Source organism: Coregonus clupeaformis, unplaced genomic scaffold (genome assembly GCF_020615455.1).
Source record: "Coregonus clupeaformis isolate EN_2021a unplaced genomic scaffold, ASM2061545v1 scaf3059, whole genome shotgun sequence".
In the NCBI taxonomy this organism is placed as follows: Eukaryota; Metazoa; Chordata; class Actinopteri; order Salmoniformes; family Salmonidae; genus Coregonus; species Coregonus clupeaformis.
In genome coordinates, this window is record NW_025536513.1 from 5001 (window position 1) to 22500 (window position 17500).

At 46.5% G+C, this 17500-nt stretch overlaps 1 non-coding gene and 1 pseudogene across 1 annotated transcript; one reads left to right on the forward strand and one right to left on the reverse strand.

Annotated features, from left to right (window-relative positions):
- Positions 1 to 1441: 1441 nt before the first annotated feature.
- trnaa-cgc lies at positions 1442 to 1516 on the reverse strand. The gene has a single exon. It is a non-coding gene; the product is annotated as a tRNA-Ala (tRNA).
- A 1811-nt stretch (positions 1517 to 3327) lies between these two features.
- The window catches only part of LOC123489609, a 36589-nt pseudogene continuing 22416 nt past the window's right edge, over positions 3328 to 17500 (forward strand).

The window sequence follows — 17500 nt, forward strand, 5'->3', positions numbered from 1 at the left end:
ACAGTAGAGAGGCTGACACTGTTGATACCCTCAAAATTTTAATGGTCCTCAATGATCTTCTGCTGAATTTCGCTCAGTTTAATGGCATTGTTCTCACGGACCATATCAACAATTAGGGTCTCTTGGTGTGGGGGAGAACATACCTGTCCTCCCACCCCCATGTGGCAGTCTTTCAATTCTACAAAAGAGAACATGGAGTTACAAAAAATATACATGGAATACTAGGCCTACAAACAGTTAGACCAACCCTCCATTACAATACTACAGTACATTGGTACAGTGATGTACTGAAACATATATTTACTTACAGTATACTGTGGTACAGTATATAGTATGTCATACAGTAATTGCTGTCAACATTTACATACTGTACTATAATGTCAAAAAAAGGTAATTACCTGTTCTCTTCTCTAAATCTTCGGATTATGGTGGACACAGTGAATCTACTGATGTTTGGTTGTACCCTTTGTCCAGCCTCCCTCATGCTCATACCATGGACAAGAACATGGTCAATCACAGTAGCTCTGATTTCATCAGATATTACTGTTCTTTGTCTTCGCTGACCACCTCGACCACCTCGACCTCCTCTCACACGAACTCTTCCTCTCAGATTTCTATCCATTGTAGGGCCTCACAAACCAGTGCTCTCTGAACTGGCTTACTGTATATGTTCCCTCACATTATTAGCCACAAGTGTGATACATTTTGAGTTGTTGTGTTCAAGTGGTGACACCTGTGCTCTAATTGTGTTTGACTTTTGTCACCTGTGCTCACCATTATGCAGCACGGGTGCATCACAATGAAAATGTGTTGGCAAGTTATGTCTAAACAGGTGAAAAGTGCTTATGGTTTTGCCAAAAGAGTGATTGATTCAATCAGTGGGTTCAGGCAACTGAGCATTTGGTTCAGACAATAGGGTTTAGTGTTTTAGCAATTGAGAAAAACTGTATTTGGTTTAACTTGCCAGTTTATCTATTCCCGCTGTTAAAATACACCTCTGCATCAAAAAAATGTGACCTCTGCATCAAAAACACACACATACAAACGCCCGTATGCTGTCAACAGAGACAATATTTTTGTTTCCTGAGAGAGAGAGAGGGAGAGAGAGATAGATATATATATATTTGGGACGCACTCTGTATTTTATCTCAAGGTAGTCTGCTATGGAGAGTAAAACTAGTATACTATGGAGAGTACAGACTAGTCTGCTATGGAGAGTACAGACTAGTCTGCTATGGAGAGTATAGACTAGTCTGCTATGGAGAGTACAGACTAGTCTGCTATGGAGAGTATACTCTTTGTTAGCAAATGGTTCTAAACCCTAATAAACACTTTTTTCTGAGAGTTAGATAGGCCCATGGTGGTTATTTACATTTTAGTCATTTAGCAGACGCTTTTATCCAGAGCAACTTACAGTTAGTGAGTGCATACATTTTCATACTGGCCCCCCGTGGGAATTGAACCCACAATCCTGGCGTTGCGAACGCCATGCTCTACCGACTGAGCTACTCGAGCCTACGAGTGATTGTCTTGAGAATAGAACATGTGCAAAAAATAGGCTAGAAACTTCTAAGTACTAAAGTGGCGACTGGTGAATGTGCTGCTTGTGCTATGTGGCTAGTAGGCCTATGTTAGTGAGTGAAAGTGTTAGCAGACATAAAGAGAGAGAGAGAGAGAGAGAGAGAGAGAGAGAGAGAGAGAGAGAGAGAGACTAACCAAATTATTTATCTTTATATTCAATAGAAATGGTTGTGATAATGGTTGTGATAATGGTTGGATAGAGGAGGTGCAACCAAGAAGAGTAGTAATATGTTGGGACGCTGCATCAGTGTTGTAGTTTAATATCTGGAAAGTCAGAACGTGAGGATTTATTGTTAGAAATAATGATGCTGTTGTTGGGGTTTACAAAGAAATGGTATTGAAATTCAGTTCTGTTGGATTCCGGCTCATACATGAGTTTATGGAAATTATATAGTAGATACTGTATAATAGCAAAAAGAGCAGTGAAAAATACTGTTGTGGATATACAGGTGCAGTTGGGTAGAGGGGAAATTAAAACATTGATTTGGAAAAATGGGTTAGATTGCTGGAAGAGACAATGGGATGAAAGTTTTAAGGGCAGACATGTTGATAGTACAAGGAAATCTGTACGGGAGGTGGTGTCCTATAATGGGAACAGAAGGGAGGAGGTTACGTTGTGTAGGATGAGATTAGGGCATACGGGATTGAATTGATCTTTGAAACTGATAGGGAAACATCAGTCAATTGAAATAAAATCATTAGCCACTAATCTATGGATTTCACATGACTGGGAATACGGAAATGCATCTGATGGTCACAAATACCTTAAATAAAAATGGGGCTCACAGTATTTTTGTGCATTCAAATTACCATCGATAAAATGCAATTGTGTTCGTTGTCCGTAGCTTATGCCTGCCCATACCATAACCCCACAGCCACCATGGGGCTCTCTGTTCACAACATTGACATCAGCAAACCGCTCGCCCACACGTCGCCATACACATGGTCTGAGGTTGTGAGGCCAGTTGGATGTACTGCCAAATTCTCTAAAACGACGTTGGAAGCGGCAACAGCTCTGGTGGACATTCCTGCAGTCAGCATGCCAATTGCACGCTCCCTCAAAACTTGAGACATCTGTGGCATTGTGTTGTGTGACAAAACTGCACATTTTAATGTGGCCTTTTATTGTCCCCAGCACAAGGTGCACCTGTGTAATGATCATGCTGTTTAATCAGCTTCTTGATATGCCACACTTGTCAAGTGGATGGATTATCTTGTCAAAGGCGAAAGCTTACTAACAAAGATGTAAACAAATTGATTCACAAAAATTTAGAGAAATACACTTTTTTGTACGTATGAAACATTTCTGGGATCTTTTATAATAATAATATGCCATTTAGCAGACGGCTTTTTATCCAAAGCGACTTACCGTCATGCGTGCATACATTTTTGTGTATGGGTGGTCCCGGGGATCGAACCCACTACCCTGGCGTTACAAGCACCGTGCTCTACCAGCTGAGCTACAGAGGACCACAACTTTTATTTCAGCTCATGGAATATGAGACCAACACTTTGCATATTGCGTTTTATAATTTTTGTTCAGTGTATTTTGTCAAATGTATGATGCAGAGAAGGAGTGGTTGTTTAACAGGGTCAGAGAGGTTGGATGGGAATTCAGGGTTAAGAGAATATAGTGGTATAGATAGGTCGTGACCGTCTCACTCCAGTACAGTAGGTGGCGGTGTACGCACCTGTCAGTTGGTTGCGATTCGCGAAATAAAATTGAAAGAAAGAAGAAGAGTTGCATTTGGAAAGAGGAGAGACGCTGAAGAAAGACGTAGACAGAGGACGGTAAAGGGGAAAGGAGAAGAGAGGAGGCAATAGTAAATAAATCAGGAATAGCATTTCTTTTGTCTACGTAACGTTAGGTGTTCCGTAGAACACGGAAAAGTCCACCGCTTTTACGTTACAACAGCACGAGGACAGAGAGAGGAGAGCCACACGGAAGATTTTCTCTTTGTGCTTAAAATAAGTGTAGACGCTGCTGCTGGTTTGTCGGTTATCCTATACCTTTATTTTTATACGCTGAATTCTAATAGCCTAAATAGCCAATTCTAGAACCTATTCTTTTAAGGTCATTTGGTGATTTGGAAACCACAAAGTGAACCTAATGCCATGCTCTTTTTTGCAAGAAGGGAACAATAGCAGTAATATACTTGAATTTTCTAGCTACTCCTTATGAGAATCACTGCTGCTTCAGCAACCACCAACAATACTAAACAACGCGTCTGAAATTCGCACTACCAACAGAACTTCCAGGATTTTCCTCAGCGGACCGACAATGGCTGCGGTTACCAGCCCAGAGACGAGCCCTCAACCCCGGGTATATTTCCAGACGGTAGCCACCGGTTCAACCGAAGAACCGGAGACCCCTGTTCGGAAGCAAGGGCGAGTAACCGTCAAATATGACCGAAAAAGAACTAAGAAAGAGACTAAATCTGGAGGAATGGATAATCGACCAGCTAACGGATCTTTACAACTGTGAGGTGAGATGCCGACAATAAATAATATTAGTTATATGTTGCAAATGGCACCATATTGTGTTGACCAGGTACTATAAGGGCAATGGTCAAAAGTAGTACACTAGGGAATAGGGCAGTGGTTCCCAACCAGGGTACTTGGCCTATCCACAGGGGCTACTTGAGAAGACTCATGAGACCAAAGACCTACTGGTAAAATGCAAATGAGGCGGTACTTCAGGGGTACTCCAGGCCTAGCAAAATTCAGTTGGTGGTACAGTAACGGGAAAAGGTTGGGAAGCGCTACTGAAGGGCTACTGTACTGAACTAATCGCATCGATTACGGTTAAGAGGCCCTTGAGGTCCAATAATGGGTTAACTTAAAGATGGTATTTTATTTTAAAGTAGAAAAAAAAAATGGTGTGCTCAGGAATAGGCTGACTAAACATCAGTATCATTATAACATAACATTGTATATCATATCACAACATAACACAGCAAGTATAGCATAACATAGTATATCATAACATATCAGATCACAACATAACATAAACTCAGCAAAAAAGAAATGTCCTCTCACTGTCAACTGCGTTTATTTAAAGCAAACTTAACATGTGTAAATATTTGTATGAACATAACAAGATTCAACAACTGAGACATAAACTGAACATGTTCTACAGACATGTGACTAACAGAAATGCAAAAAATATGTCCCTGAACAAAGGAGGGGTCCAAATCAAAAGTAATAGTCAGCATCTGGTGTGGCCAGCAGCTGCATTACGTACTGCAGTGCATCTCGTCCTCATGGACTGCACCCAGATTCCTTGCTGTGAGATGTTACCCCACTGTTCCACCAAAGCACCTTCAAGTTCCCGGACATTTCTGGGGGGGAATGGCCCTAGCCGTCACCCTCCGATCCAACAGGTCCCAGACGTGCTCAATGGGATTGAGATCCGGGCTCTTCGCTGGCCATGGCAGAACACTGACATTCCTGTCTTACAGGAAATCACGCACAGAACGAGCAGTATGGCTGGTGGCATTGTCATACAACAGGCCTACAAGCCCTCAGTCCAGCCTCTCTCAGCCTATTGCGGACAGTCTGAGCACTGATGGAGGGATTGTGCGTTCCTGGTGTAACTCGGACAGTTGTTGTTGCCATCCTGTACCTACCATAACATAGCATATCATATCACAACATAACATAGCATATCATATCACAACATAGCATATTATATTACAACATAACATAGTATATCATAACATAGCATATCACAACATAACATAGTATATAACATAGTATATAATATCACAACATAACATAGTATATCATAACATAGCATATCATATCACAACATAAAATAGCATAACATTACCTTTTTATTAGGCCTGTATAGCCTAACTCAACTACTATATTTTCCATTGGGACTGTACACTGTAAAAAAAAATAATCCAGTTTTCTTTATGATAACCTACTGGCAGTAAGGTAAAGAGTATATTACCGTAAATTCCAAATAAACTTTGGTTTAACAGTTTCTTTGGAATTTACGGTAACATATTGTACTTTTATTTTACAGTATTTAACTGGTAACTGGCTGCCAATACGTTACCGTTAAAACAACAGGATATATTTTTGTTGTTGCAGTTAAGTCAGTCATATATCCTAGGGATAGCCTAGGTAAACTAGGCTTTCATAGTCCTAAACAGAAGCTTCTAATCAAATTGAAGCTGTTAAAATCCAATCAATGACACGCCATGCATTCAACGCCATTCTGTTGCATTACATGTAACCTCGTAGGTGTTTCAGTTTAGAGCTACATTTGGGTTCTGAGCTGTGTGTGTGTTCTGAGCTGGCAATGACCCACATTCTATTCTTAGCATAGGAACTTCAGAGAGAGAGAGGGAGGATAGAGAGAGAGAGGGGAGAGAGAGAGGGGGGATAGAGAGGGGGGGATAGAGAGAGGGGGATAGAGAGAGAGGGGGATAGAGAGAGAGGGGGGATAGAGAGAGAGGAGAGAGGAGAGAGAGAGAGGGGGATAGAGAGAGAGGGGGGATAGAGAGAGAGGGGGTAGAGAGAGAGGGGGGATAGAGAGAGAGGGGGATAGAGAGAGAGAGGGGGATAGAGAGAGGGGAGAGAGAGAGAGGGGATAGAGAGAGAGGGGGGATAGAGAGAGAGGGGGGATAGAGAGAGAGGGGGATAGAGAGAGAGGGGGATAGAGAGAGGGAGAGAGAGAGGGGAGAGAGAGAGGGGGATAGAGAGAGAGGGGGATAGAGAGAGGGGGGATAGAGAGAGAGGGGGATGAGAGAGAGGGGGGATAGAGGGAGAGAGAGAGAGGGGGATAGAGAGAGAGGGGGGATAGAGAGAGAGGGGGATAGAGAGAGGGGGGATAGAGAGAGAGGGGGGATAGAGAGAGGGGGATAGAGAGAGGGGGGATAGAGAGAGGGGGGGATAGAGAGGGGGAGGATAGAGAGAGGGGGGATAGAGAGAGGGGGGATGAGAGAGAGGGGGATGAGAGAGAGGGGGGATGAGAGAGAGGGGGGATAGAGAGAGAGGGGGGGATAGAGAGAGAGGGGGGATAGAGAGAGGGGGGATAGAGAGAGAGGGGGATAGAGAGAGAGGGGGGAGAGAGAGGGGGATAGAGAGAGAGGGGGGATAGAGAGAGAGGGGGAGAGAGAGGGGGATAGAGAGAGAGGGGGATAGAGAGAGAGGGTGACCTGTGGATCTATTGTCTGAATACAGACATGCCTCCACAGAAAGACCATAGCACAAAGACCTGCTGGATGGAGGGATGGAGGGGGAGAGACAGACAGTAGACTGGCTGGATGGAGGGAGAGACAGACAGTAGACTGGCTGGATGGAGGAGAGACAGACAGTAGACTGGCTGGATGGAGGGAGAGAGAGACAGTAGACTGGCTGGATGGAGGAGAGACAGACAGTAGACTGGCTGGATGGAGGGAGAGACAGACAGTAGACTGGCTGGATGGAGGAGAGAGAGAGACAGACAGTGAGACTGGCTGGATGGAGGGAGAGACAGACAGTAGACTGGCTGGATGGAGGGAGAGACAGACAGTAGACTGGCTGGATGGAGGGAGAGAGAGACAGGAGACAGTAGACTGGCTGGATGGAGGGAGAGAGAGAGAGTAGACTGGCTGGATGGAGGAGACAGACAGTAGACTGGCTGGATGGAGGGAGAGAGAGACAGTAGACTGGCTGGATGGAGGGAGAGAGAGACAGTAGACTGACTGGATGGAGGGAGAGACAGGCAGTAGACTGGCTGGATGGAGAGAGAGAGACAGACAGTAGACTGGCTGGATGGAGGGAGAGACAGACAGTAGACTGGCTGGATGGAGGGAGAGACAGACAGTAGACTGGCTGGATGGAGGGAGAGACAGACAGTAGACTGGCTGGATGGAGGGAGAGACAGACAGTAGACTGGCTGGATGGAGGGAGGGAGAGACAGACAGTAGACTGGCTGGATGGAGGGAGAGACAGACAGTAGACTGGATGGATGGAGGGAGGGAGAGACAGACAGTAGACTGGCTGGATGGAGGGAGAGACAGACAGACAGTAGACTGGCTGGATGGAGGGGAGAGAGAGACAGTAGACTGGCTGGATGGAGGGAGAGACAGACAGTAGACTGGCTGGATGGAGGGAGAGACAGACAGTAGACTGGCTGGATGGAGGGAGAGAGAGACAGTAGACTGGCTGGATGGAGGGAGAGACAGACAGTAGACTGGCTGGATGGAGGGAGAGACAGACAGTAGACTGGCTGGATGGAGGGAGAGACAGACAGTAGACTGGCTGGATGGAGGGAGAGAGAGACAGACAGTAGACTGGGTGGATGGAGGGAGAGAGAGAGACAGACAGTAGACTGGCTGGATGGAGGGAGAGACAGACAGTAGACTGGCTGGATGGAGGGAGAGAGAGACAGACAGTAGACTGGCTGGATGGAGGGAGAGACAGACAGTAGACTGGCTGGATGGAGGGAGAGACAGACAGTAGACTGGCTGGATGGAGGGAGAGACAGACAGTAGACTGGCTGGATGGAGAGAGAGACAGACAGTAGACTGGCTGGATGGAGGGAGAGACAGACAGTAGACTGGCTGGATGGAGGGAGAGAGAGAGACAGACAGTAGACTGGCTGGATGGAGGAGAGAGACAGTAGACTGGCTGGATGGATGGAGGAGAGAGAGACAGTAGACTGGCTGGATGGAGAGAGAGACAGACAGTAGACTGGCTGGATGGAGGGAGAGACAGACAGTAGACTGGCTGGATGGAGGGAGAGACAGACAGTAGACTGGCTGGATGGAGGGAGAGACAGACAGTAGACTGGCTGGATGGAGAGAGAGACAGACAGTAGACTGGCTGGATGGAGGGAGAGACAGACAGTAGACTGGCTGGATGGAGGGAGAGACAGACAGTAGACTGGCTGGATGGAGGGAGAGAGACAGACAGTAGACTGGCTGGATGGAGGGAGAGACAGACAGTAGACTGGCTGGATGGGGGGAGAGAGAGACAGTAGACTGGCTGGATGGATGGAGGGAGAGAGAGACAGTAGACTGGCTGGATGGGAGAGAGACAGACAGTAGACTGGCTGGATGGAGGGAGAGACAGACAGTAGACTGGCTGGATGGAGGGAGAGAGAGACAGTAGACTGGCTGGATGGAGGGAGAGACAGACAGTAGACTGGCTGGATGGAGGGAGAGAGAGACAGACAGTAGACTGGCTGGATGGAGGGAGAGAGAGAGACAGACAGTAGACTGGCTGGATGGAGGGAGAGACAGACAGTAGACTGGCTGGATGGAGGGAGAGACAGACAGTAGACTGGCTGGATGGAGGGGAGAGACAGACAGTAGACTGGCTGGATGGAGGGAGAGACAGACAGTAGACTGGCTGGATGGAGGGAGAGACAGACAGTAGACTGGCTGGATGGAGGGAGAGACAGACAGTAGACTGGCTGGATGGAGGGAGAGACAGACAGTAGACTGGCTGGATGGAGGGAGAGAGAGACAGTAGACTGGCTGGATGGAGGGAGAGAGAGACAGTAGACTGGCTGGATGGAGGGAGAGACAGACAGTAGACTGGCTGGATGGAGGGAGAGAGAGACAGACAGTAGACTGGCTGGATGGAGGGAGAGAGAGACAGACAGTAGACTGGATGGATGGAGGGAGAGACAGACAGTAGACTGGCTGGATGGAGGGAGAGAGAGACAGTAGACTGGATGGAGGGAGGGAGAGACAGACAGTAGACTGGATGGATGGAGGGAGAGACAGACAGTAGACTGGCTGGATGGAGGAGAGAGAGACAGTAGACTGGCTGGATGGATGGAGGGAGAGACAGACAGTAGACTGGCTGGATGGAGGGAGAGACAGACAGTAGACTGGCTGGATGGAGGGAGAGAGAGAGACAGTAGACTGGCTGGATGGATGGAGAGACAGACAGTAGACTGGCTGGATGGAGGGAGAGACAGACAGTAGACTGGCTGGATGGATGGAGGGAGAGACAGACAGTAGACTGGCTGGATGGATGGAGAGGAGAGACAGACAGTAGACTGGCTGGATGGAGGGAGAGACAGACAGTAGACTGGCTGGATGGATGGAGGAGAGACAGACAGTAGACTGGCTGGATGGAGGGAGAGACAGACAGTAGACTGGCTGGATGGAGGAGAGAGAGACAGTAGACTGGCTGGATGGATGGAGGGAGAGAGAGACAGTAGACTGGCTGGATGGAGGGAGAGACAGACAGTAGACTGGCTGGATGGATGGAGGGAGAGACAGACAGTAGACTGGCTGGATGGAGGGAGAGACAGACAGTAGACTGGCTGGATGGAGGGAGAGACAGACAGTAGACTGGCTGGATGGATGGAGGGAGAGAGAGACAGTAGACTGGCTGGATGGAGGGAGAGACAGACAGTAGACTGGCTGGATGGAGGGAGAGAGACAGTAGACTGGCTGGATGGAGGAGAGAGAGACAGTAGACTGGCTGGATGGAGGGAGAGACAGACAGTAGACTGGCTGGATGGAGGAGAGACAGACAGTAGACTGGCTGGATGGAGGGAGAGACAGACAGTAGACTGGCTGGATGGAGGGAGAGACAGACAGTAGACTGGCTGGATGGAGGGAGAGAGAGACAGTAGACTGGCTGGATGGAGGGAGAGAGAGACAGTAGACTGGCTGGCTGGATGGAGGGAGAGAGAGACAGTAGACTGGCTGGATGGAGGGAGAGACAGACAGTAGACTGGATGGATGGAGGGAGAGACAGACAGTAGACTGGCTGGATGGAGGGAGAGACAGACAGTAGACTGGCTGGATGGAGGAGAGACAGACAGTAGACTGGCTGGCTGGATGGAGGAGAGAGAGACAGTAGACTGGCTGGATGGAGGGAGAGACAGACAGTAGACTGGATGGATGGAGGGAGAGACAGACAGACAGTAGCCTGGCTGGATGGAGGGAGAGAGAGACAGACAGTAGACTGGCTGGATGGAGGGAGAGACAGACAGTAGACTGGCTGGATGGAGGGAGAGAGAGACAGTAGACTGACTGGATGGAGGGAGAGACAGACAGTAGACTGGCTGGATGGAGGGAGAGACAGACAGTAGACTGGCTGGATGGAGGGAGAGACAGACAGTAGACTGGCTGGATGGAGGGAGAGACAGACAGTAGACTGGCTGGATGGAGGGAGAGACAGACAGTAGACTGGCTGGATGGATGGAGGGAGAGAGAGACAGTAGACTGGCTGGATGGAGGGAGAGACAGACAGTAGACTGGCTGGATGGAGGGAGAGACAGACAGTAGACTGGCTGGATGGAGGGAGAGAGAGACAGTAGACTGGCTGGATGGATGGAGAGAGAGACAGACAGTAGACTGGCTGGATGGAGGGAGAGACAGACAGTAGACTGGCTGGATGGAGGGAGAGACAGACAGTAGACTGGCTGGATGGAGGGAGAGAGAGACAGACAGTAGACTGGCTGGATGGAGGGAGAGAGAGACAGTAGACTGGCTGGATGGAGGGAGAGACAGACAGTAGACTGGCTGGATGGAGGGAGAGACAGACAGTAGACTGGCTGGATGGAGAGAGAGAGACAGTAGACTGGCTGGATGGAGGGAGAGACAGACAGTAGACTGGATGGATGGAGGGAGAGACAGACAGTAGACTGGCTAGATGGAGGGAGAGACAGACAGTAGACTGGCTGGATGGAGGGAGAGACAGACAGTAGACTGGCTGGATGGAGGGAGAGACAGACAGTAGACTGGCTGGATGGAGGGAGAGACAGACAGTAGACTGGCTGGATGGATGGAGGGAGAGAGACAGACAGTAGACTGGCTGGATGGAGAGAAAGAGAGACAGACAGTAGACTGGCTGGATGGAGGGAGAGAGAGACAGACAGTAGACTGGCTGGATGGAGGGAGAGAGAGACAGTAGACTGGCTGGATGGAGGGAGAGACAGACAGTAGACTGGCTGGATGGAGGGAGAGACAGACAGTAGACTGGCTGGATGGAGGGAGAGACAGACAGTAGACTGGCTGGATGGAGGGAGAGACAGACAGTAGACTGGCTGGATGGAGGGAGAGACAGACAGTAGACTGGCTGGCTGGATGGAGGGAGAGAGAGACAGACAGTAGACTGGCTGGATGGAGGGAGAGACAGACAGTAGACTGGCTGGATGGAGGGAGAGACAGACAGTAGACTGGCTGGATGGAGGAGAGACAGACAGTAGACTGGCTGGATGGAGGGAGAGACAGACAGTAGACTGGCTGGATGGATGGAGGGGAGAGAGACAGTAGACTGGATGGATGGAGGGAGAGAGAGACAGACAGTAGACTGGCTGGATGGAGGGAGAGACAGACAGTAGACTGGATGGATGGAGGGAGAGAGAGACAGTAGACTGGCTGGATGGAGGGAGAGACAGACAGTAGACTGGCTGGATGGAGGGAGAGACAGACAGTAGACTGGCTGGATGGAGGGAGAGACAGACAGTAGACTGGCTGGATGGAGGGAGAGACAGACAGACAGTAGACTGGCTGGATGGAGGGAGAGACAGACAGTAGACTGGCTGGATGGAGGGAGAGACAGACAGTAGACTGGCTGGATGGAGGGAGAGACAGACAGTAGACTGGCTGGATGGAGTTTATTTTCCCTCCCTCTCTCCCTTGTCCATATTCATAATAAACTGTTCACATTTCCACTGCGTGTGACGTTGGCACAGGGGAATAAACATTGTTCGTTTTTCTAAACCTATATCTTCCCCCCCCTTGCGGTGAATATTTATGTTTACACAAGAAAATACACAAGAATGGATCTAATACAGGAAGTACCAGAGGTACGGGAGGTAGATACAGTATGTACATGAAGGCAGGGTAAAGTGACTAGGCGTAAAGATATACGCTGAGTATACCAAACATTAGGAACACCTTCCTAATATTGAGTGTCTCCCCCCCCCCTTTTGACCTCAGAACAGCCTCAATTCGTCGGGGGCGTGGACTCTAGAAGATGTCAAAAAGTGTTCCACAGAGATGCCGGCCCCATGTTGACTCCAATGCTTCCCACAGTTGTGTCAAGTTGGCTGAATGTCCTTTGGGGTGTTGAACATTCTTGTTACACACGGGAAACTGTTGAACGTGGAAAAACCCAGCAGCGTTATAATACCATACCCCGTTGAAAAGCACTTAAATATTTTGTCTTGCCCACTCACCCTCTGAATGGCACACATAACACAATCCATGTCTCAATAGTCTCAAGGCTTAAAAATCCTTCTTTAACCTGTCTCCTCCCCTTCATCTACACCGATTTTTGAAGTGGATTTAACAAGTGACATCAATAAGGGATCATAGCTTTCACCTGGATTCACCTGGTCAGTCTATGTCATGGAAAGAGCAGGTGCTCCTAATGTTTTGTCCACTCAGTGTATATAATAAGAATAAATCAAAGAACAGATTATCAGCCGTGTCTGATGAGGGTGAAAGTGTGTGTGTGTGGTGTGTGTGTGTGTGTGTGTGTGTGCTTACAGTGCATTCGGAAAGTATTCAGCCCCCTTTTCCACATTTTGTTACGTTACAGCCTTATTCTAAAATGGATTAAAAAAAACTAAACAAATCTCATCAATCTAAACACAATACCCCATAATGGCAAAGTGAAAACAGGTATTTAGAATTTTTTGGCAAAGTTAATAAAATAAAAAAAATAGAGACCTTATTTACATAAGTATTCAGACCCTTTGCTATAATACTCGAAATTGAGCTCAGGTGCATCCTGTTTCCATTGATCGTCCTTGAGATGTTTCTACAGAAGCCACTCCTCAGCAAAAGGAACATGACAGCCCGCTTGGAGTTTGCCAAAATGCACCTAAAGGACTCTGACTATGAGAAACAAGATTCTCTGGTCTGATGAAACCAAGATTGAACTCTTCGGCCTGAATGCCAAGCGTCACATCTGGAGGAAACCAGGCACCATACCTACGGAGAAGCATGGTGGTGGGCATCATTGCTAGGGGATGTTTTTCAGGATACAAGTAGAGACTGAGAGCTAGAAAATGGTATATCATACAATACAGTTGAAGAACAATGGGAAAGTAATTCTGCTTTGAATGTTGAAAACCCCCACTTTTGAGAAAATAGTCCTTGAATGTTTTGGTACACCTACTGGAGAGCTGCTCTTTGTCTACACCCATTCAGCATCGTTTCACCCCCTCTTAAGCCTTAGCCCCACCCATCTCTTTAAGGATTCACGTATGAGGCCATGTGCTAAATAGAGGAGTAAAACCAAATCACATTGTATTGGTCGCATACACATATTTGGCAGATGTTATCGCGGGTGTAGCGAAATGCTTGTGTTCCTAGCTCCAACAGTGCAGTAATATCTAACAATTCGCAAAATTACACACATCTAAAATAATGGAATTAAGAAATATATAAATATTAGGATCCGCAATGTCAGAATCCGGAGTATGTGTGTACAGTGCCTTGCCAAAGTATTCATCCCCCCTTGGCTTTTCCTATTTTGTTGCATTACAACCTGTAATTTAAATGGATTTTTATTTGGATTTCAAGTAATGGACATACACAAAATAGTCCCAAATTCTAAAAAATAAATAACGGAAAAGTGGTGTGTGCATATGTATTCTCACCCTCTTTGCTATGAAGCCCCTAAATAAGATCTGGTGCAACCAATTACCTTCAGAAGTCACATAATTTGTTAAATAAAGTCCACTTGTGTGCAATCTAAGTGTAACATGATCTCAGTATATATACACCTGTTCTGAAACGTCCCAGAGTCTGCAACACCACTAAGCAAGGGGCACCACCAAGCAAGCGGCACCATGAAGACCAAGGAGCTCTCCAAACAGGTCAGGGACAAAGTTGTGGAGAAGTACAGATCAGGGTTGGGTTATAAAAAATATCCGAAACTTTGAACATCCCACGGAGCACCATTAAATCCATTATTAAAAAATGGAAAGAATATGGCACCACAACAAATCTGCCAAGAGAGGGCCGCCACCAAAACTCACGGACCAGGCAAGGAGGGCATTAATCAGAGAGGCAACAAAGAGACCAAAGATAACCCTGAAGGAGCTGCAAAGATCCACAACGGGAGATTGGAGTATCTGTCCATAGGACCACTTTAAGCCGTACACTCCACAGAGCTGGGCTTTACGGAAGAGTGGCCAGAAAATACATTGCTTAAAGAAAAAAATAAGCAAACGTTTGGTGTTTGCCAAAAGCCATGTGGGGGACTACCCAAACATATGGAAGAAGGTACTCTGGTCAGATGAGACTAAAATTGAGCTTTTGGCCATCAAGGAAAACGCTATGTCTGGCGCAAACCCAACACCTCTCATCACCCCGAGAACACCATCCCCACAGTGAAGCATGGTGGTGGCAGCATCATGCTGGGGGATGTTTTTCATCGGCAGGTACTGGGAAACTGGTCAGAATTGAAGGAATGATGGATGGCGCTAAATACAGGGAAATTCTTGAGGGAAACCTGTTTCAGTCTTCCAGAGATTTGAGACTGGGACGGATGTTCACCTTCCAGCAGGACATTGACCCTAAGCATACTTCTAAAGCAACACTCGAGTGGTTTAAGGGGGAAACATTTAAATGTCTTGGAATGGCCTAGTCAAAGCCCAGACGTCAATCCAACTGAGAATCTGTGGTATGACTTAAAGATTGCTGTACACCAGCGGAACCCATCCAACTTGAAGGAGCTGGAGCAGTTTTGCCTTGAAAAATTGGCAAAACTCCCAGTGGCTAGATGTGCTAAGCTTATAGAGACATACCCCAAGGGACTTGCAGCTGTAATTGCTGCAAAGGTGGCTCTACAAAGTATTGACTTTGGGGGGGTGAATAGTTATGCATGCTCAAGTTTTTGTTGTCTTGTTTCACAAGCAAAAATATTTTGCATCTTCAAAGTGGTAGGCATGTTGTGTAAATCAAATGATACAAAACCCCCCCAAAATCACTACCAGTCAAAAGTTTTAGAACACCTACTCATTCAAGGGTTTTTCTTTATTTTTACTATTTAGTAGTGACCAAAAAAGTGTTAAACAAATCAAAATACATTTTATATTTGAGATTCTTCAAATAGCCACCCTTTGCCTTGATGACAGCTTTGCGCACTCTTGGCATTCTCTCAACCAGCTTCACCTGGAATGCTTTTCCAACAGTCTTGAAGGCGTTCCCACATATGCTGAGCACTTGTTGGCTGCTTTTTTCCTTCACTCTGCGGTCCGACTCATCCCAAACCATCTCAATTGGGTTGAGGTCGGGGGATTGTGGAGGTCAGGTCATCTGATGCAGCGCTCCATCACTCTCCTTCTTGGTAAAATAGCCCTTACACAGCCTGGAGGTGTGTTGGGTCAATGTCCTGTAAAAAATAAAGAAAAACCCTTGAATGAGTAGGTGTTCTAAAACTTTTGACCAGTAGTGTATATGGAAAAATACACGCAAAAAAATGTAGACCAAAAGTTTACAAAGTAGTAGGGGACGGCTCTAATTATCAGTAACCACCGCAGAATGAAGCACTATAATAATGTAGAGATAATGCTTCTATAATAATGAACATGCATTATCCGTTACCACCGCAGAATGAGGCACTAATAATAATGTAGAGATAATGCTCCTATAATAATGAACATGCATTATCCGTAACCACCGCAGAATGAAGCACTAATAACAATGTAGAGATAATGCTTCTATGATAATGAACGTGCATTATCCGTTACCACCGCAGAATGAGGCACTAATAATAATGAAGAGATAATGCTCCTATAATAGTGACCATCTAGAGCAGAACTATCTGAGATGTGAGGTCACAACCCAGTGGGAGTGTGTCCCTATAACACCCTATCCCTATAGTCCTGCCATTACTTCTGACCATTGGGTGTGTGGGTGAAGTTAACTGGTAAAAGAGTAGTCGAGAGACAGACAATGTACTGTAGCTAGTTCCCTGAGGCGTGTGTGTTGTGTGAGATGGGTTGAGACTGTGTGAGACGGGTCGTAATGTTTAGCTGGTCATGGATAGTATCTGCTTTTTCTCAGTTAAAATAATTAAACCTCGTGTGTGTGTGTGTGTGTGTGACCGAAACAAAGATGGTCTGTGATGCCTCAGGAATGAAAGACACCAGTGTAGCAGTTTTACACACACACACATGATGTCCTCTGACCCAGGAATGTATCAGTGAACTCTCACAGAGCTGACCCACTGACTGACTGACAGACATAAGGAACTAACTAGGCCTTGGGGAGAGAGGGAGAGCGAGAGATCGATCAATCATGAGAATGTTCATGTGGATGGATTGCAGCCACCCACAGGAAGTACTGAGTGAGTAACTCTCTTTTTCTTTGTGCATTAGGCACCATAATACAGGTTACCCAGCTAATCAGCCCAAAGCTCTTCAGAGTAATGAAAACCAATGGGAGGTCGATAACTGTGCCTAATGCTAACATGACCTCTGACCCCTAACCCCTTGACCCCAATCTACCTACATTTTAGTCATATACAGAAATGCATAATTATGGATGTAAATGTCTTTCCCCTCGTGGTTCACAAGGTATTGTACTGTACTGTGCTATACTCACTGTATTGTACTATACTCACTGTACTGTATTGTACTGTATTGTACTATACTCACTGTACTGTATTGTACTATACTCACTGTACAGTATTGTACTGTATTGTACTATACTCACTGTACTGTATTGTACTATACTCACTGTACTGTATTGTACTATACTCACTGTACTATACTCACTGTACTGTATTGTACTATACTCACTGTATTGTACTGTATTGTACTATACTCACTGTACTGTATTGTACTATACTCACTGTACTGTATTGTACTATACTCACTGTACTATACCCACTGTATTGTACTATACTCACTGTACTGTACTGTATTGTACTGTACTGTGCTATCCAAACTTGTGAATCATGCGTTTATGATTGGTTCAGATTTGGTCCA